The sequence below is a fragment of the Microcebus murinus genome, chromosome 9 (genome assembly GCF_040939455.1).
Source record: "Microcebus murinus isolate Inina chromosome 9, M.murinus_Inina_mat1.0, whole genome shotgun sequence".
Taxonomy (NCBI): Eukaryota; Metazoa; Chordata; class Mammalia; order Primates; family Cheirogaleidae; genus Microcebus; species Microcebus murinus.
In genome coordinates, this window is record NC_134112.1 from 59,548,987 (window position 1) to 59,571,473 (window position 22,487).

Sequence of the window (22,487 nt, forward strand, 5' to 3'; positions counted from 1 at the left end):
AACCTGGAGGGTGCCTATGTGTGTGTATGTGTGAAGGAAAAAGAACCTAAACTTGATATTGATGGTGGGAGACTTATGGATTGGTTGGGTGTACGTGAAATACACACTCCCTATAGAATTCGGAATGGAATATTAAGAGTCTTTGAATAAAAAAATTGTCAAACATTAGCTCCTGACAGCTTGCTATCCAGAGAGAGTCCTCAACTCAGCATGATCTACCCTCCAAGGATGTGTAACTTCAGTAGATTGGTGGGCCAAACTGAAATATCAAAGAGATTCAAATCCTTGAGTAAAGCAGAAAATCCAATACCTGAATATTTGAATCCTAACACTTTTTAGAGGGCAAAAGAATAGATTTTTTTAAATAACCTAAATGAATATTATAAAGTGTTACATTTAAATCTGAAGTTAGATCCTCAGACTCTTAGTTTGTACACTAACATGAACCAGTTAGTCATCTTGTCTTTAAATAACGTAATTGACTTGTAACAGAAAATAGCTATTACCCGTGGCAATTATACAACAAGATTATGCTGGAATTTCCTCAGAAAAGGGTGGGATATTCAGAAATTAGCAGTTTTCCAAGAAATCTGGTTTTTATGACATTTAAAGACATAGTTTTTTCTCTTAAGTATCCCAAGAATGGAAAAACAAGCACCACATGTACTCACCAGCAAATTGGTATTAACTGATCAACACCTAAGTGGACATATGGGAATAACATTTATTGGGTGTCGGGCAGGTGGGGGGAGGGGATGGGTATATACATACATAATGAGTGCGATGCACACCAACTGGGGGATGGACACCTTGAAGCTCTGACTCGAGGTGGGGGGGGCAAGGGCAATATATGTAACCTTAACATTTGTACCCCTGTAATATGCTGAAAAAAATAAATGACAAAAAAGGACATCGTTTTAAAGCTTGTATTGACCTTTGAAAAAGCAGAGAAACTATATAACTAAGTATAAATTTAAGTTTTTCACTTGATACCAACTGTGTGACACCCAAGTAGAAATTTTTTAAAAGTTTCAAAAATAGATTGTAACAAATATTACACCAAACACAGCTGTTTCTAAGTTGACTATTACAAAATATCTTAATGTGTTTTCTGGCAAATAATATCCTCATTTCATGGAAATGCCACATTTCCAGTTATTACTGATAGTTTGCAACAGTTTAAGGATATAGAACCATTTCTACAGATTTCTATCAGAAAAAGAAAGTAAATCTCTTAAAATATGTAAGATAGATCTCAATCCATGCTGTAATTGTATATTTCATGCCAGAGATTGCATTGCAAACTCACAGTCAACAATATAAATACACTCTCTTCAGGTGTTTTTAGTGTGCACAATTTTTTTAAAAAATTAGGAAATTCATTAACATTTAACAATTGGTATATTTTGCCATAAAATTCCAAGTTTTTAGCTTCTCTTGAAAAATTATTAGATTTGACGACACTGGGTTCATATCTAATGCTGCCACAATCAACTGATATTTAGTACAGGCTGATTTTCCAGAAGTACCAAAAGAGGCTGCCCCTTTTAAAAAGAGCACAGACTGCCCCACTCATTCAATGTATGCACAATACTAAGACTGAGACTGTTTCACTCACTTATGTTTTATTTGTGAATTTTATAGGCATTTGAGATTGGGATCTTGCTTTATAATTTATATAAGTTATATTAAAATGTATTCTTTATAAATGCATATAAAAATTATAACCTTGTTATAGTCATAATTTATATGCAGGTATATATAATATACACATTTGTACATACAGTCATACGCTGCATAACGATGTTTCAGTCAACGATGGACCACATGTATGATGGTCCCATAACATCAAAACGAAACTGAAAAATTCCTATCACCTAGTGAGATCATAGCTGTCCTGACATCACAGCACAACGTCTTACTCAGGTGTAATGGTGACGCTGGTGGAAACAAACCTCCTGCATTGCCAGCTGAATAAAAATACAGCACAGTACAGCGATGTCCTAGGCCTTCACATTCACTCACCACTCACCCTCCCACCCAGAGCAACTTCCAGTCCTGCAAGCTCCATTCACAGTAAGTGCCCTATACAGGTGTACCATTTTTAATCTTTTATCCCATATTTTTACTGTGTCTTTTCTATGTTTAGATACACAAATACCACTGTGTTACAATTGCCTACAGTATTCAATACGGTAACATGCTGTACAGGTTTGTAGCCTAGGAGCAGTCGGCTATGCCATGCAGCCCAGGTGTGTAGTAGGCTATGCCATCTAGGTGTGTATAAGTACCATCTATGAGGTTCATACAGTGATACTGCCTAATGATGCATTTCCCAGAACATATCCCCGTAATTAAGCAACGCTTGACTATATATATGTAGAAAATGTCATTCAACTGACTGAAAGAATGGCTGCCCATTTCTTAAAACTTTTGCACAAACTTTCTGAAATGTCTTATTCCTTGGGATTTTGTCTGTTTCCCTTACCTATCTCCATACCCACCTGAGCTTAAGGCTGTACGACTGTATCACTTGAGGTTTAGAACTTAGTACTTTAAAAATTCAGAGGACTTTGTTATTGTTTCTCCATTTTACCTGCTGATAGTTTTATGAAAAGATCATATAAACAAGAGTCTTTGTATGATCAAGATCCTTTGTTGACTAATCAAAATATTAAAAAGTTATTTATATTGAAATATTTTGCTACTTGGATACTGATATTTTCAATTCAATAAAACATACATCATGGAAGGAAAAAAGATTATGAGGACACTGTGAGAAAATGTGTTGGTCAGCTAAATTTTGTTAGGGCTGAAAAACAGGAAATGTTCAGTTAACATGAAGAACTTTTCATTACACTGAAACGTTAGCCTCGCTAATGATCCCTTTGGTGCCGTACTTCATGAGCTCTGACAGAAAAGCAAATTGTAACTTGTAAGGGAAGCACAAATTCCGAACAACTTATCCCAGCCGTTATCATTTCCGCAGAGGGCTAAGCCAAATAGGAAGTAAACATGCAGTAAATGTAGTCAAAGGAGACAATTATTTCCAGTCAAGCACCAGGAAACTCAGTATTCTAAGAGGGGAATCACCAGGACAAATATAACTTATACAGAAGTTGCACAATTTCTGACTTTTGATAAGATGGAAGACTGGAAATTCCACCAAGGTAGGGACTGTGTCCATCTTTTTCATTACTATACCCCCAAGGTCTCTAGCCTATATGGGACTCACAAATGCTTGTTGAATAAATGAATGATAGAGCATACATGAGTGCCTAGGGAATAGCAGTCATTCAATCAGTGTTTACTAAATGAATAATTCATGAAATGAATTTATTCAACAAATATTTACCAAATTGATGAATACAGGAAAAGTACAATTTTTCTCTTATATCTTGTTAAAAATTAATCCTGAATATTTTATTTATTTTTTTGAGAAATTTTTATGTACCATTTATTATTTAGGTGATTTACATGAAATAGGTATTATTATCCAAAATTTATGAAAATAAAGGAAAACAAAACTCAAGATGATTGAGAAACTTGAGCAAGGTTGCAAAGCTGGTCAGAGGCTTTGTCGGGATTTGACCACAATCCTATTCTGTTACTTATTTCTAAGTGAATTAGAGAAACTAAAAAATAAGTAACATGAGCTTGTTGATGGCATGGAGACAGTGTCAAACACATTTAAAAAAACTTTAGGTAGGCCGAGTGCAGTGGCTCACATCTGTAATCATAGCACTCTGCGAGGCTGATGCGGGTGGATTGCTCGAGGTCAGGAATTCGAAACCAGCCTGATCAACAGCGAGACCCCATCTGTACTATAAATAGAAAGACATTAATTGGCCAACTAATACATATAGAAAAAATTAGCCAGGCATGGTGGCGCATGCCTGTAGTCCCAGCTACTTGGGAGGCTGAGGCAGGAGGATTGCTTGAGCCCAGGAGTTTGAGGTTGCTGTGAGCTAGGCTGATGCCACGGCACTCACTCTAGCCTGGACAACAAAGCGAGACTCTATCTCAATAAATAAATAAATAAATAAAAAACTTTAGGTAGTCCAGGTTGGCAGACATAAAAGACTGTCTGGGTGTGGTCAATATCCATAGAAAGACACTATGTCAATTTAATGCTATGAGGAATGGTGGGGAGAAGAAGATGTATTAGCTAATTTCACTGTCACTTACAGTATAAAACCAAGAGATAATATCAAAATCAATTATAAAAAAAGGGACTCAGGTATCATATAATGGTATGAATATAAAGATAACCATTATAAACAAAAAACCTTCCCTAAATTGCAGGAGCTATACTATTAATAAAGGCAGACATTTACAAATATAAAGAAAGGATACATCTTAAAGTAGTGTTACTATAGGAAGAGGGATGGACCAGGGTAAAGGGGGTTAGGGATGGAAGCTAGAGTTCTTTGAATATACTTTGTTTTATAGATATGACCTAGAATAATATATTATTCTATTTAATATTAAATTAAAAACAATTGCTAAAATTTGAAAACAAAATCAATTGAACATTATTATGTATCAAGTTGGAACATAAATGCATTGAAAGGAATCATTCCAATTTGACTATAAATTCTAGATAGGTTTTTTCCTAAGGACAAAAAGACCTGGTACTGTTTTCTATAATCACAATATTGGTGGTAGTGTTATTCTGAAACAGTTATATACTGTGAGATAAAGTAAATGAATAATTATATTAGTATCACTGAAAACCAGGATTTTTTTTTTTTTTTTTTTTTTTTGAGACAGAGTCTCGCTTTGTTGCCCAGACTAGAGTGAGTGCCGTGGCGTCAGCCTAGCTCACAGCAACCTCAATCTCCTGGCTCAAGCAATCCTCCTGCCTCAGCCTCCCGAGTAGCTGGGACTACAGGCATGCGCCACCATGCCCAGCTAATTTTTTATATATATATATATTAGTTGGCCAATTAATTTCTTTCTATTTTTATAGTAGAGACGGGGTCTCGCTCTTGTTCAGGCTGGTTTCGAACTCCTGACCTCGAGCAATCCGCCCGCCTCGGCCTCCCAGAGAGCTAGGATTACAGGCGTGAGCCACCACGCCCGGCCTGAAAACCAGGATTTTGATGTAGAAAAAAGAGACACATCTATAAGATTGAAGAGGTTAAGTAAATTCCCTATCTTACTCACTTTGAATCCATAATAAGATATATATATTTTTTTTATTTTGGCATATTATGGGGGTACAGATTTTAAGGTTTCAATAAATGCCCATTTCCCCCCCCCAAAAGTCTGAGTCTCCATCATGACCATCCCCCAGATGGTGCACATCTCACTCACTATGTATGTATATACCCGCCCCCCTCCCCCCTCCCACCTGCCCAATACCCTATTACTGTAGAATAAGATATATTTTTTAATATATCTTATTGATATATATATGAATCCATAATAAGATATATATTTCCCAGCTTTATCCACTAAAAAGGCATAGAAACAAAGATCAATCCAGCAGCAATGAGCACCTCTTGTCCCCAGAGTCTAGTCTTTACATACCATTTCCCACTAAAAGAAATAGGGCTGCTTTGGAGAAGTGACTGATTTCAGGTTTGGAGAATGGAAACAAATGAGCCCCGAACGCCTGTCATACCAGAAACCAAATAAGCTACCACAGACTACTAGAGTCACGTCAGAGGGATTCAGAGTCACGTCGGAAGGCTCCTACTGTCCCCAAATGGGTCAGGTTGACTGTTGATAAGGTAATAACTACAAAGGACTAGAATAAATGAGTTCACAATTATACTTAAAAAGGAAAAAACTCTAACTTTGGAGGATACTAGGGAATCAATTAAGCACTTTGAAAACTGGAAAATCAAGGGAATAAGTCAAGTATTTATCATGACTTTTCTGGATGAACTCCACATCAGGGGAAACAAATAGTTGAGCAGAAGTTTCTCTTTTTTGAAGGATTCTAATTAACACATGAAAAAAATGACAATATTACAACATTACCATTTTACAATCCCTAATGAATTAGTGGATCCAGGCGAGGATTATCAATGGTGGGTAATAATACCAAAAGGGAGACAGCCGGTATTACATGCCTCCCAGTGAAAGTTCACAGCACCACCTAAGAAAGTAGTCTTGGTAAAAAAAAAAAAAAGACAAAAAATTTTAAATGTGACCTGGATCAAGCCTCTATGAACTAAGCCTCTCTGAAGGTAAAGGAAACACAGACTGTAGTAAGCAAAATCTAGACAGTGGGAAATTTTATGGGAAAAATGGGAAATTTTATGGGACAGATGATCCAGCTTCTAATCAAGAATTGTTTGCTATACTACTCTACCTGTCCTTCTATGTGGGCTAAAGTCAACTAATGACACTAGGAGGCTTAGCCACTAACCAGGGGAAATTTACTAACTTTTAAATGCTAATTTCAAACAAATAGTCAGCATCATGCTTAATTATGAAACTCCAAGAGCATTCCCATTAAAATCAGAAATAAGGAAAGGGTGCCTGATATGAGCATGATCATTGAACTTAATTCAGGAAATGTTTACCAAGGTACCTATGCAAAAAAATGATGTATACATATGGGAAAGAAGGACAAATGGCCATTATTTGTAGCTGATATAAATGCCTACATGAAAAACACAGATTATTATAGTATGGTAAAGTGACCAATTATAAAATAAATATACAAAAATATATCTTTTTCAATTTAATAAGAACAAGTTGTAAAACATAATGAAGAAAAAATACCATTCACAATAGTATTAGACAAAAAAATCTGACAGTATGCATACCAAGAAATATGAAGGACCATATAAGAAAATTACAAGAGTATATGGGGAAACATAAAAGAAGATTTGAATATGTGTCCCAGGATAATGAAAAATAAATACTTCAAAAGAGGCCAATAATCCTCAAGTTAATAACTAGGCTTTTTTGGAAAATAAAAAATTATAAAGTACAGTTAGAATAATAAATTATTGAAATGTTGAAAGAAGAGCAATAAATGTGAACTTTCCCTTTCAGATTTAAGATGTATTGCAAATACATGATATTAAAATGGTATGATGATAGCACCAGAACAAAAAGCCATGTCAATGTAACCAATGTAACCAAACAGCTCAGAAATACACCTTGTTTATGTATAATTTAATATGTGATAAAATGTGCTATTTCAAGTTAGTGTAGGAAGAGATGGAATTCATCACCACAGTGTACTGTAAGAACTCATTAACCATTTGTCAAAAAAGTTAGGTCCCTACTTCACACTTTACTTTAAAATAAATTCTAGAATATGAAAATTCAACATAAAAAAATAAAACACAAAATAGAGAAAAATATAGATTATTTTAAATCTGACTGATAAAATGCAACATCTAAAGACTTCCATATATCAATACTATAATTACAAAATCAAATATCAAACTTAAAAAAACATGCAATGTTTGATATAAAACACAGATGTATAAAAAAGGCATTACAAATCAAAAGGAAAATACCCAATAGAATAGAGGTCATGAAAATGTTAGTCACTAAAAATAAATCCAAATGACAAATAATCATGTGAAAAATTACCTAACCACTAATAATCCCCAGAAAATTAAAGAAATTAGTTATTTCTGGCATAGAATACTAGAAACGTTTCATAAAGAATAATACCCAGTTTTAATGAAAGTGTGGGAAAATAAACACATGCTTTTGGTGAGAGTTTAAATATTCATAGCTTTTTTTAAAAAATAGGCTATGTGACAATCTGTTCTAAATGTCTGAAAAGATATATATGCTTTTAGTTCAGCAGTTTCACTTCAGGGATTTTGTCTTAAGGAAATAATCTACAACTGCCTAATTACATAAATGTGTATATATATGAATATGTATGTGTATATATATTTGTATGTATATAAAAATGACAGGTACTGTAGCATTGTGAGTGAAAATTTGAAAATAATTATCCCCTAATAAAGGAGTGGTTAAATAAATTTTAATGCCATTTTTCACTGTGCATCTGTTAAAGTGATTATTTTCTTTTTTTTTTTTATTTCGGCATATTATGGGGGTACAGATTTTAAGGTTTCAATAAATGCCCTTTCTTCCCCTCCCCCCACAAGTCTGAGTTTCCAGCATGACCATCCCCCAGATGGTGCACATCTCATTATGTATATACCCACCCCCCTTCCCCCTGCCCAATACCCTATTACTGTAGTACCTATGTGTCCACTTAGGTGCTGCTCAGTTAATACCAGTTTGCTGGTGAGTATATGTGGTGCTTGTTTTTCCATCCTTGGGATACTTCACTTAGTAGTATGGGTTCCAGCTCTAACCAGGAAAATATAAGATGTGCTATATATAACCGTTGTTTCTTAGAGCTGAATAGTACTCCATGGTATACATATACCACATTTTATTAATCCATTCTTGGATTGATGGGCACTTGGGCTGTTTCCACAGCCTTGCAATTATGAATTGTGCTGCTATAAACATTCGAGTACAGGTGTCTTTTTTGTAGAGTGTCATTGGATCTTTTGGGTAGATGCCCAAAAGTGATTATATAGATGTACTTTGACATGAAAAAGCACAAGTTGTAAAACAATATGCAACTGGCAGTATCAAGTTTCAAGGATATGAAGCAATGGGAAGGAATATTGAAAATATATTAGAAAAATCCCTCTCTTAAAGTGGAAGAACCACAAACTCTGCAAAAAAGCATTTCCATTCCTTAGTAAATGACTTGCCAACATGCATGCACAAGTATACCAAGAGACATGAATGTTCAAGTAACATTATTTGTAATAGATGAAAATTGGAAACAGTCCCAATGTCTATTAGAAATATAATGAACAAATAATATGAACATACAATAGAAAAATATATGCAATATGGGTAGCTCTCACAAATACAACATAGAGTTAAAGAAACCAGACACAAAAAGAATACATTTTGTATTATTAAATTTATATCAAGTTTTAAAAACAGGCAAAACCAAAGTACAGTGTTTAGGAATTCATGCTTAGGTGGTAAAACCATGAAGAACTATAAGAAAAGGATGGTGGTTACTTTGGAGTGGGTGTGTGGGGGGGAATAAGAGGAATCTGGGAACTGGCGATGTTTTATTTTTCAACCTGGGTGGTGGTTAGTTCAGTATTTGATCTGAAGTATATGTATTTATTTTGGACACTTTAATGTATGTTTATTATACTACACAACTTAAAAGATTATTAGATAATGATCTAATTTTAATAGAATTACACATACATTTATATATATGTACTTATATATATTCAGAAAAATATTCCAAAATGTTAAAAGTAGGATTACATTAAATAATAAAAAACAACCCAATTCAAAATGGGCAAGGGACTTGAATATACAACTTTCCAAAGAAAACACACATATGGCCAAATAAGCACCTGAAAAGATGCTCAACGTTATCATTAGGGAAATGCATATCCAAAGTACTTCATACTCATAGGACATATTATTAAAAAAGAAAGAAAACAAAAAGTATTGCTGAGGATGTGGAGAAAATGGAACTTTTCTAGGTTGCTGGTAAAAAATATAAAATAAAAATGGTACAGCCACTGTGGAAAACAGTATGGTGGTTCTTTAAAAAAATTAAACGTAGAATTACCATATTATGCAGCAATTCTACTTCTGGGTGCATACACAAAAGAATTCAAAGTAGGGACTCGAACAGATATTTGTACACAAAGGTTCATAGCATTATTCACAACATTCATAGCATTATTCACAAGAGTCCCAAACTGGAACTAACCCAAGTGTCCAACAAATGAATGCATTAACAAAATGTTATAGATATATACAAACGATGGATTATTCAGCCTGAAAAAGGAATAAAATTCTGATACATGCAGCAACACGGATGAATCTTGGGGACATTATGCTAAGTGAAACAAGCCAGACGTAAATGTATAAATATTGTATAATTCCACTTATGAGAGGTACCTAGAATAGTCAAATCCATTAAGACAAAGCAAAACAGTGGTTACCAGGAACTAGTGTGGAGCAGAAAATGGGAGTTATTGTTTAATAGGCAGAGTTTACGTTTGGGGTGATGAAAAAGTTCTAGAGATGAATAGTGGTGATGGTTGCACAACAATGTGAATATACTTAGTGCTATACTATACATTTTAATTTTTAACTTTTTAATTTCAAAATACTAAGGGGGTACAAATGTTTTTGTTACTTGGATACCTTGTATAACGCTTAAATTAGGGCTTTTAGTACACCCACCAGAATAGTGTTCATTATTACCCCTCCCCCCTTCTTGGATTCTAATGGCCTTTACATCTCTTTATGCCCATGTGTGCCCATCATTTAGCTCGCAATTATTAAAGAATACATGTAGTGTTTGTTTTTTCATTGCTGAAATTCACTTAGGCTAATGGTCTCCAATTCCATCCAAGTTGCCACAGAAGACATTTCTTTCCTTTTTATGGCTGAATAGTACTCCATTTTTTAATCCACTCGTGAATTGAAGATTCCACATCTTTGTGATTGTGAATTGTGCTGCAAGAAACATTTGAGTGCAGGTGTCTTTTTGACAAAAATAACTTTTCCTTTGAGTAGATATCTAGCAGTGGGATTGCCAGATTGAATGGCAAGCCTACTTTTTTTCTTTGAGGAATCTCCATACTGTTTTCCATCGAGATTGTATTAGTTCGCAGTCCCATCAACAGTGTATAAGCATTCCTTTCTCTCTACGTCCATGCCAGTATCTATTGTTTTTTGATTATTTAACAGTGGCCATTCTGACGGGGGTAAGGTGATATCTCATTGTGGTTTTAATTTGCATTTTCCTGATGATTAGTGAACACTTTTTCATAGATTAGCCATTTGTCTGTCCTTTTGAAAACTTCTGTCCATATCTTTTGCCCACTTTTTAATGGAGTTGTTCTTTTCTTGCTGATAAGTTTGTTTCCCTCATTCTGTAGGTGTCTGTTTGCTCTGTTAATTATTCTCTTTGCTGGGAAGCTTTTGAATTTAATTAAGTCCCATTTATTTTTATTGTTGCTATATTTGCCTTTGGGGTCTCAGGCCTAGGCAAAGAATTTATGACTATGTCTGGAAGAGTTTTTCCTATGTTTTCCTCTAGAATTTTTATGGTTTTGTGCCTATTTAAGCCTTTTATCCATCTTGAATTAATTTTTTTATATGGTGAGAGATAGGGGTCCTGCTTCATTCTTCTGCATGAGGCTATCCAGTTTTCTCAGTATCATTTATTGAGTAGGGCCTCCTTTCCCCAGTATATGTTGTCTGCTTTGTCAAAGACTAGTTGGTTATTGGTAGATGGTTTTAATTCTGGGTTCTTTATTCCGTTCCATTTCTCCGTGCCTCTATTTTCATGCTTCTACTTTTATACCCATACAACACTGTTTCAGTTACTGTAGCCTTGTGATATAATTTGCAGTCAGGTAATGTGATGCCTCTAGATTTATTATTTTTGCTTAAGTTTGCTTTAACTGCTTGGGCTCTTTTTTTGGCTCCAAATGAAGCTAAGGATTATTTTTTCTAGATTTGTGAAATATGTTGATATTTTGATGGGGATTGTGAGGAATCTGTAAGTCACTTTGGGCAGTATGGACATTTTAACAATGTTGATTCTACCAATCCTTGAGCAAGGGATATTTTTCCATTTATTTGTGTCATCTGTGATTTCTTTCATCAGTATTTTGTATTAATAGTTCTCCATGTAGAGATCTTTCATGTCCTTATTTCATGTCCTTATTAAGTATATTCCTAGGTATTTTGTTTTCAGTGTAGCTGTTTATAAATGATATTGAGTCCTTGATTTGACTCTTAATTTGACTTAGTATATAGGAATGCTACAAATTTGTGTACATTGATTTTGTAACCTGAGACTTTGCTGAAAGTATCAATTCTTGGAGTCTTTTGGTGAAGTCTTTAGGGTTTTCTAGATAAAAGATCATATCATCAGTGAACAGGATTAGTTTGATCTCCTCTTTCCCAATTTGGATACCCTTTATTTCTTTTCTCTTGCCTTACTGCTCTGGCTAGAATTCCAGTATATGTTGAATAGACTTGGTGACAGAAGGCCCCCTTGTCTTGTTCCAGTTCTTAGGGGGAATGCTTTCAACTTTTTCCCATACAGTATGGTGTTGGCTGTGAGTTTGTCATATATGGTTTTTATTATTTTGAGGTATATTCCTTCTATGCCTAGTTTGTTGAGGAAAACTATACACTTAAAAATGGTTAAAATGGTAAATTTTGTGTTATGTATATTTTACCACAATCAATAGTAATAGGATTATAGTTATATTCATTTCTGTATTTTCTAATTTTTCACAGTAAACAAGTATTTTTAATTTATAGTAATTTTTTTTTTAATTTGTCTTATACCTTTCAGAATGTAGCTCTTGGTAGGATGGGACACAAGAATCTTTTAATTATCATTCTAAGAATTTATATTCTAAGCCAGATACCATACACCTAAGTATAAACATAGAAAGATAAATGAGAAAAATATTTATAGAAAGATTAGTATATATTGGTGACATTATCTAAATCATTTTCATGCACAAGGCACGTGAATAGCACATTTGGAAACTCCCAATTGTTTTGAAAGACCCAAGAAATTGTATTACTTTCTAAAATTCCAAAAGCATTGTACCAGAAATTTTAATGTGGGTAAACTATAATTTCTTAGCATTTTTTCTTTAGTCTAGCTACAAATTAAGGGTATTAAAGAGATCAATCTGGAATAGACAGTCTGGAAACTGGGATATCTAAGCAGCCTCAGTCAGGCTTGGAAAGGTCAGTTAGTTTCTTCCAGACCTGTTTTCTCATCTGTAAAATGAAAGAGCTAATGTTGATAAGGTATAACATCACTTCCTGAGGTTATATGGCACCGCAAAAAATAAGCTTGAAATGGCTGAATATTAAAGTTGCTTTAATAAACTCTAAAAGCTATTTATTCGATTTTATATAAATTCAACTTCCACCTGACAATATTATTTTATAATTTGCTAGAGTAATAGTGTTTTAAGAAAAACTCAAGAAATTATAATGAATTAAATTGTTACGGTAGCAAATAATTCCACAGCCAACTTCCTTAAACATTTGGAAATTGTGTATGTTTGCTAAAAATTTACACTGTTAAGTTAAGCTATTTGGAACTTGGATGTTAAAAGTTCATTTAACTTTGTTATTGGGTATTATAATAATATATGCCAAAGTTTATTAACAAGAGCTTTTTAACAAAAATGCTTATTAACAAGATTGGCCACTGTCAAAATGATGGAAAAGGCATTTATCTTTGATGCCCTAATTCTGATTCCAATCATGTCCCCCTAACTTTGTTCTTTCTATATCCACTCTGGGGGATAACATTAGCCTTTGCATATAGACTTAATATCTTCATTAAACAAAAGATATGGTCAGCTCCTACCGTGATTTAATTTTTCTTCCTCCCTTTTCCTCTCACTCTCCCTTGCTTCTCTCTTGTCTGTCTCTTTAATTTTTACCCCACCATCTTCATTTCTCTGGATTCTACTTCATTGCACTCTGCTATATTTCTGTCTTCTCTGGTTGGGTGGGAATTGGAGGGGAAAATTAGAGAAGACAGGCCACATAATAAGCATCAGATGTTCGCTATGTGTGGCGCCCTGAAGAAGTGCAACTTAAACTTGCCCTAGATTCTTCAAGTCAGGCCAGGCTCCTTTTCTGGCGCTTGCCTTATAAAGGAAAAAATAAAAATCCCCCCATATATATGCTTCTCAGTTCCTATAAAGCAGCTTCTTCTCCCTCCCTACCTCCACTGCTTCCTACTGCAGAAGCAAAGACAAAAAAAGGAGGGGGGAAAAAGGGAAAACAGCAAATGTAAAAAGCAAAAGTTTTGATCTGTTTACCTCCTATGGTTTTATATTTCCAATGCTGTAGGGCTATAACTTGATTCTGTGTTATAGTAATTACAGTTATGAGCTGCAAAACAATGTTTCAATCAATAATGGTAGCCCCATAAGATTTTATCATATTTTTACTGTATTGTTTCTATGTTTAGATACACAAATACTTACCATTGTATTACAGTTGTCTACCGTATTCAGTACATTAACCTGCTGTATAGGTTTGTAGCCTAGGTGCAATAGGCTATACTGTAAAGCCTAGGTGTGTGGTAGGCTAGACCAGCCAGGTTTGGGTAAGTGCACTCTATGGTGTGTGCAAAACAAAAGTGCCTGATGATGCATTTCTCAGAAAATATCCCTGTCATTAATCAACTCATGACTGTATTTATAGACTCTGTGCTACCTTTGTAGTATATAATTTAGAAAAAAAAATACTCTGAAAGTGGCCATTTCAGAATTAACAAAAGGAGAGTCCAATGATATGGCAAAATGGAAGGGAATTGAGGGGTTCAGAAAAGATGTTCTTATTGAACCCCACACTAACACCAAATATGTCACCTCTGCCCAAGATTGGCTCTGGCTTGAAATGCATTGATCTGCAGCTTAAAGCTCTACAAAGTCAGGGATGTGTCTGTTTTTTCACCCTTGTCATCCTCAGTGTTAGGACAGAGCCCGGTCCAATAAATGCAAAATAAGTATTTGTTGAGTGGATGAATAGCTAAAAAGAAGATCTATGGGAATTAATGATCTAATAAAAGAATACATATTTATGTGTATATCTTGATATGCTTTGCTATTATATGGCTTCTAATTAATAACATTTAGAATCATTAAATGTTACACCCGAAAAGGACTTTACAGATCTCTAATCTGACTGTTGGATATTACAGATGAGAAAACTAAGACCTAGTTTCCTAAGGCCTTGTTAAGTGGCAAGAGAGTTAGTGATTCTTCACTAAGAACACGGACAGGTTCAGTGACTACCACTCTAAGGCTCTTTTCACTCTATCATAGCTTGCTATTTTTTGAGATGTTCACAGTAATGGAGATTTATTTTAAATTTGTATTTATATGTGACTGACACAATTTACATGTCTATTTTGTCATCTTTTGTGCAACAGCAATTGTTGCAGCTGAGATTCATATCAATTATTAAAATATGTCATATTTATACATATAAACATGATCAAATAATTGTGTTAAATACACACACAGAGGAAGCTGTGACAAATAATGGCAGATAGTTTAAAATTAACAAAATAAGAGCCAAGAAATTTTACAGCTGTTGATAATGATCATGAAGTAGTTTTTTCTGCCCTGAAAAGTTTTCACTGCAAACAGGAAATGACTTAAATCATAGATAATATCAAACTAGAAGCAGAACAAGAAATACACTAAATAAGATAATGCTATACCTCAGAATGCTATACTTTAAATCATGTTTAAAAAGATATCCTTAGAACTTGGATGAGAACTACAGGTGGATTTCAACATTAATATTAAAACTGAAACATTTACTCCATTTCATAAATTTTCTTTAGTTACCAGCACAGTGTAAATGGCCTTTAAATTAGCATTTATTGAGAATTCACATGCTGACATATATATCTCATAAAATAAACTTAGAGTCTAAAGAACAAGTTTCAAAGAATGCAAGACAGGCATTTAAAAGATATGCATTCACCATGAAATTATTCAGTTAGCATGGAATTAGTAGTTTAATATTTTTACTTTTCCATGATAGTTTAATCAAACAGCATACTATTCTTATGAATAAATTGAAATATGAGAATTCCTAAGCTAAATTTATGATTAAATTTATATTTATATGGATTATATATTATATAACATGCCCATGTAATGTTATATATTATATAAATTCATATTTATTATTTCAAAATGTCAAAGACAGATAAACAAAACCCCAAGGAATGCAAGCAATAGAACAGGTAAAATCAAATTAACCATCTCAGCTTAGAATAAATGTATAATCATTCCCAAGTATTTAAAGCCATGAATTTTGTAATACTACACAGTTGATCTTCATTATTCATAGACTGTCTTTATGATTTGCCTACTCTCTAAGGTTTATGTATAACCCCAAAATCAATACTCGTGGCTTCTCTGGATCACTTATGGACACATGGAGAGTAGCAAAAAATTTTGAGTTGCCAAAGCCCATATTCCGAGCTAAAGTCGAAAAAGGCAACTCTCTGCCTTTTTTTTTTTTAGATCTCATACCATAAACAAGTATCTTTTTTATAGTGTATTTAGTCCTGTGTTTTTTTTTTTTTTTTTACATTTTTGTACTTTTTGATGGTGATTCCACTGTTTAAAATAACCACTTAGCATAGTGCTGAAGTGCTGTCTAGAGTTAAGCTCAAGGGGCTGTGATGTGCCTTATGGAGAAACTGCAAGTGTTAGATAAGCTTCCTTCAGGCTTGAATTATAGTTCTGTTGGCCATGAATTCTGTGTTAATGAATCAACAATATATATTCAATAAGATGTCATTAAACAGAATCACACCTAAAACAAGCTTATATATTGATTGGGTAACAGAAAATGATATTACCGGAGGCTTGTAGAAACCTAAGAACAATGATTCAGTATTTGCTAATTCAGAATTCATGCTGACTTTATATAAAATAACTACCATCCATAATGAGAAGCGAAGACAAAATTCAGAAAGCCACAATTTGATTTTCCTAATTTCTTTACTTTGACTTTATTGTTTTGTTTTAGGAATATGAAAAGAAACTTAGGGTCAATCTCCAATACAAGAAATAAAAGTAATTATATTTTGTTTCCTCAACATTGGTTATATAATACTTTCTAAGTCTCTAAAAATTCAGGGAAATGACAGTAAAGTTAGATGCCATGTCCTGTGAATCTCTTGTATCCTCCAATCCCTGGCTCGGTGTGGAGTATGTAATAAAAAGATCTTGTTGACAGACATTGACTAATGAACATTCCAAGACTCTGGTAGAATATTCCAATTCTATAAATTTTTTTTTGATGTTTATAAGTTTCTTTTTATTTATTCAGGATATTATGGGGGTACAAACATTTTGGTCACATGTAATGCTGTTTGTCCCATCCAAACCAGGGCTACAAGCATGTCTCTCCCACGTACAGTGCATTCCGCTTCCATTAGTTGTGAATTGTCCCCCCACACCCAACCCCTACTGGCGCCCAGTATTACTACCACGAGAACAACTTAGTGTTGGTCAATTAGTATCAATTTGATGGCAAGTACATGTGGTGCGTGTTTTTCCATCTTTGTGATACCTCACTTCGAAGGATGGGCTCAATCTCTATCCAGGATAATATAAGAGGTGCTAGATCACCATTGCTTTCTGTAGTTAAGTAGTATTCCATGGTATACATATACCACATTTTATTAATCCACTCATGTATTGATGGGCATTTGGGTTTCTACATCTTTGCAATCATAAATTGTGCTGCTATAAACATTCAAGTGCAGATGTCTTTATTACAGAATGTCTTTTTTTCCTTTGGATAGCTGCCTACTAGTGGGATTGCTGGATCAAATGGTATTTCTATTTTTAGCTCTTTGAGGTATCCCCAAATTACTTTCCACAGGGGTTGTACTCATTTGCAGTCTTGCAAGCAGTATAAGAATGTTCCAATCTCTCCACATCCACGCCAATATTTGTTGTTTGGGGACTTTTTGATAAGGGCCATTCTCACTGGAGTTATGTGATATCTCATTGTAGTTTTAATTTGCATTTCCCTAATGATTAGAGATGTTGAGCACTTTTTTATATGTTTGCCGGCCATTAGTCTGTCTTCTTTTGAAAAGTTTCTGTTCATGTCTTTTGCCCATTTATTGATGGGGTTTGATTTTTTCTTGTTGATTTTCTTAAGTTCTATATAGATTCTTGTTATCAGACCTTTATCAGATGTGTAGAAAGCAAATATTTTCTCCCAATCTGTAGGTTGTCTATTTGCTCTAATGATAGTTTTTTTGGCTATGCAGAAGTTTTTTAATTTGATCAGGTCCCATTTGTTTATTTTTGTTGTTAGTTCTATAAATTCTAATAACCTGAGAATCCCTAGATACCCCCACTAAAGACTTGGGCCATCAGCACATCACATAACTATGTTCTGTGGTCTCATTAATAGTGGTTTTGGCTGTTTCTGCCCCATCCTTCAGTTGGTCTAGAAGCCTTAAGGAGTCACATAATAGATCTTTCATGGTAGGTCCATACTGCAGGGATTTCTAGTCCGAATCTCTTCATCTACGCCAGAATGAAGTACTTGAAAGACATACCAAAGAACCTACCAGCTGTTATTCTAGCTTTAACCAAAATCAGACAATTATTGATCTTGGGTTGCTGAAATCATGATTTTGTTTAAAGTTCTTCCCACGAAATTTATGATGAATAAGGACTAAAACCTCTAGGGAATATTAAAAATAACTATTATTTACTGTTGACATTTCAAATCAAGTAGTTTAAAAAGTGAATGTTGTAATTTTCTTTTTTTTTTTTTTTTTTTTTTTTCTCGACAGGATTTTGCATGCCGAATTGTTGTAATTTTCTTATCAGAAAAGCACATACTCCCTAAGGAACAAAGGTTCCTGAACTTAATAAATCAGAAACCACAGATATGTTAAATTAATAAGCTTAATATCAATGAAAAGATCTCAAAACTATAAATAAAAATTGCCATTAAATTTATTTACTTTCTTTGGTACAAACAGAAATATAAAAGATTTCTTTAAAACAAACTATATTAGGGGAAACAAAAGTTTACTTTAGGAATCTGATTGAGGTATAGACAATGCAGATTCCCTCTTAAATATACTTTATATTGATCCAGCAATCCCATTGCTGGGCATCTACCCAAATGATCCAGTGACACTCTACAAAAAAGACACCTGCACTCGAATGTTTATAGCAGCACAATTCATAATTGCAAGGCTGTGGAAACAGCCCAAGTGCCCATCAATCCAAGAATGGATTAATAAAATGTGGTATATGTATACCATGGAGTACTATTCAGCTCTAAGAAACAATGGTGATATAGCACATCTTATATTTTCCTGGTTAGAGCTAGAACCCATACTACTAAGTGAAGTATCCCAAGAATGGAAAAACAAGCACCAGATATATTCTCCAGCAAACTGGTATTAACTGAGTAGCACCTAAGTGGACACATAGGTGCTACAGTAATAGGGTATTGGGCAGGTGGGAGGGGGGAGGGGGGCGGGTATATACATACATAATGAGTGAGATGTGCACCATCTGGGGGATGGTCATGATGGAGACTCAGACTTTTGGGGGGAGGGGGGGAAATGGGCATTTATTGAAATCTTAAAATCTGTACCCCCATAATATGCCAAAATAAAAAAAAATATATACTTTATATTAAAAAAAAGTCCAAACATGTTGTGAATTTAGCCTTATCAAAGTAATTTTCATACATGACTTATAGAAACAACTCTTTTCTACTTTAAAATCCCACCATGTTTTGGTATCAAACAATTTGTTTAGATTTGAAATAAATATCCATGAGTGAATATAATGTTTCAGTGCTGGGTTGAGGGCAGATTTGGGACAGAAAGGAAGATTCTGAGATAGCCGTGAGGAATCAGTAGTCAATACCAGGAGTCAGGGCAGCTTGGCATAAAAGAATCCAGAAAGGCTTTCAGCAAGAGGGAGGAGACAAAGTCAGAGGATGGGAATTCCACAGGACTTGAGGACAAGGAAGTCAGCTCTTCAGGTTTTGATTTTCTGAAGGCCTCTTCCTTCTTGAAATCCCCTCCCCCTGGTGTTCATGACTCTCCTGTACTCTTCTGGTTTTTATCCCATTTATTTGACCATCCTTTTGGTTCCTGTGATTTCAAATTGACATCTACATCTATTCTGTGCTCATTTTCATACCCAGAAGCCCAGCTGTTTCCTAGTTATTTCTATTTGGCGGCTTGTCAATACTTAAAATTCCATGTACTGAAAATGGAAATACTACTACACTCTCCCAACCTACTGCTCCCTCTCCACCATTACCATGACATCACTTAACTGCAATCAGAGTCATATTTCAGAGTTCTCCTTCCATTCTCCTCTCCTTCCATTTTTTAATGGCTCGTCTGATCCCATGGCTTCTACTACTCTCTGGCAATAACTGCTGCATCCCCTTTACCACCCTCCTGCCACCACTCTGGGTCACGTCTCACTTGGTGCCTGCTGCCACACTACTGCCTCTCACCTAGAGCACCACTTCCCTCCGTTTTCTAGCAAAGATTCATTCCTAAAAGTGGTGTAAAAAGGATTCTATTTTCCTTGATCAAAAACTTTCAGTGTCTCCCCATGGATCTAAGAATTGATGTAAGTACCAGCCTCTCCACATAGCTCTATTATACCTTCCCCATATTATCTTTCTTCCTACATGGCAACGTGGCACAAGAGAAAAGATATGAACTTGAGTCAGATCCAGATTCAAATTCCAGCTCTGTCTCTTAAAAACTGTGAAACCAAAACTAAAAACTGTTAAATTACCAAGCAAGTCATTTACTGCTCTGAGTCCTTTCTTGCTCATCTGCAAGTGCAAGTAATAATTGTAGAGCCAGCACAACACTTTCTGCCCCCAGGGGTTATAAACTCATTAGGCAAGTTGAGCCTCTCCTGTGGTAGTCACTTAGCATCTGCCTTGTAGTCAGTGGCCAATGATTTTTTTAAATTGAAAACCCAGAGCATGACTTATTAAGTGTCAGTGAAACTGGTTAATAGAGCAGTTCTGTACCTTTACTTGGGGAATTTCCTATGGATCCTGAAAGGACAAGAGACAGGTCCCCAAGTACATCCAAGCCTTTTAGGTGGAACTATGCAATTGGCCTTTGGCTAAGGGGGGTGTGCAGAGCCCGAGAATCAGCAGCAGTGTTTGGGAAGCCAGTCTCTGATTTAAAGATGACCCCAAAGTGCAAGACAGTCATAAAGCTGCACTTTTGTTAGGTTTAGAAACTTAAAAGTGCTTAGGATTTCACATGCAAGTACATTATGAAGAAAATACAAGGTCCTCAATGTCCCTTTCTATGAAGGAAAAAGGGATTTTTGTCTGGTTTGTTTACTAGCATAGCCCAAGTGCCTAGAATAGAGTCTCGCATGCAGAGGGTGGTTAGTCAATATATAATGAAGGAATAAATGAGTGAATGAAAGCAGCAATGGCATGCATCTTACATATGCTATAGTGCCAAGTATACAGGAGATCCTTAACAAATACTTGACTAGTTGAACATAAGGATTTATACCCTAACCAGTCAAGAGCATTTAATAAAGTACCAGAAACTAAAATATTTTTAACCTATATTATCACCATTTTCTTTCTGAAATAATCATTAATTTATTTCTCACCTCACAACAGGGGAGTATCACACCTTGAAAGTAGGTGAGGAGAGAGAACTGAAATTAGGAGATTAAGTAGATATTTTTAGCTGGAAAGTTAAAAATGTCTAAAATTGGTTTGAATACATTGAATGGAATGAAGAAAATCAAATGATTTTTGAAATGCAGTAAAGAGATGGAGAAAAATGAGTCATAAGGTGTATAGAACTTGTTTGACAAATTTGTTTGGGAAGAATGTTACATTTATATATTGCATTTTTTCCCGTAAGTGCTCAAAGTTTGTATAACTGTCATTCATGTATGAAGGAAGAATAAATTCCTCTGCTATAGGTGCAAGAACAAAGGCTCAGTAAAGTTAATGATCTATATTTACAATCAGAGGTAGAGCCGGGGTTGGAAGCCAGGTCTCCTGAGTATTCAAAAGTAGATACACTCATGGAAGCTTAAAGTGAGCCTGCTACATTTCAAGAACATGAATAAAGTTTGGCTAGAATGAAGTGGGTATATAGAAAAGTCACAGGAAATTGGGTTAAAGAAACACATATAAGATGTATTACTCAAAACACTCTGTAACCTAATAAAGAATTTGGATTTTTATCCATGTCAGTCATTTTGAAATTATTTTTAAAGCAATAAAATCCTTCGTTAATAAGACATCTGACATGAGATGTCGATATACAAAACAAATTAAAAGGAGGTGGTTTCTCTGATGGAAGCTGGTCCCCCCTTCCTGCCCTCAGCCTCTGAGGAGAGAAGTTTGAAAACTGTCCCTAGTGCTGACATGTTTTGAACACCGCGATACACCAAGTGGCCAAGAGAGCAGGTGGGGACAGACGCAGGAGGCCTGCCCGTCCAGCTGCCAGTGGAGAGGGAAGGCAGAGACACTGCCGTTGGGAGAAGCATCAGGACAGACTGCAACGGCTCAGAGATGCCAGCACAATCACAGAATGGTGACGGGCAAAGGAGGCAGCTACTGGTGTTGCTGGAAGGCAACGATGTGCTTTTAAATGTGCTGCAGGCAATTAGATGTTTATATACACTACGCTATGGTCAAAGGAATAGAAAGCAGCACTTTCTTTCCTCTCCTAGTTTTCTTTTTCAAATAGATGACGTCAAAGTCCATTTGCAAGACTCAGAAAGCTGCACTTTGTTATATTTAGAAATGTTTAAAAGTGTTTAGGATTTCACCTGAAAGTCCAACTTGAAGAAAATGCAGGTTCCTCGATGCCCCATTCTAAGAAAGAA

At 35.0% G+C, this 22,487-nt stretch overlaps 1 protein-coding gene across 1 annotated transcript in view; it reads right to left on the reverse strand.

The window, feature by feature from the left end:
- Nucleotides 1–22,487, reverse strand: part of CCDC146 (coiled-coil domain containing 146) — a 147,679-nt gene that overhangs the window by 77,605 nt on the left and 47,587 nt on the right. The window lies entirely within an intron of this gene.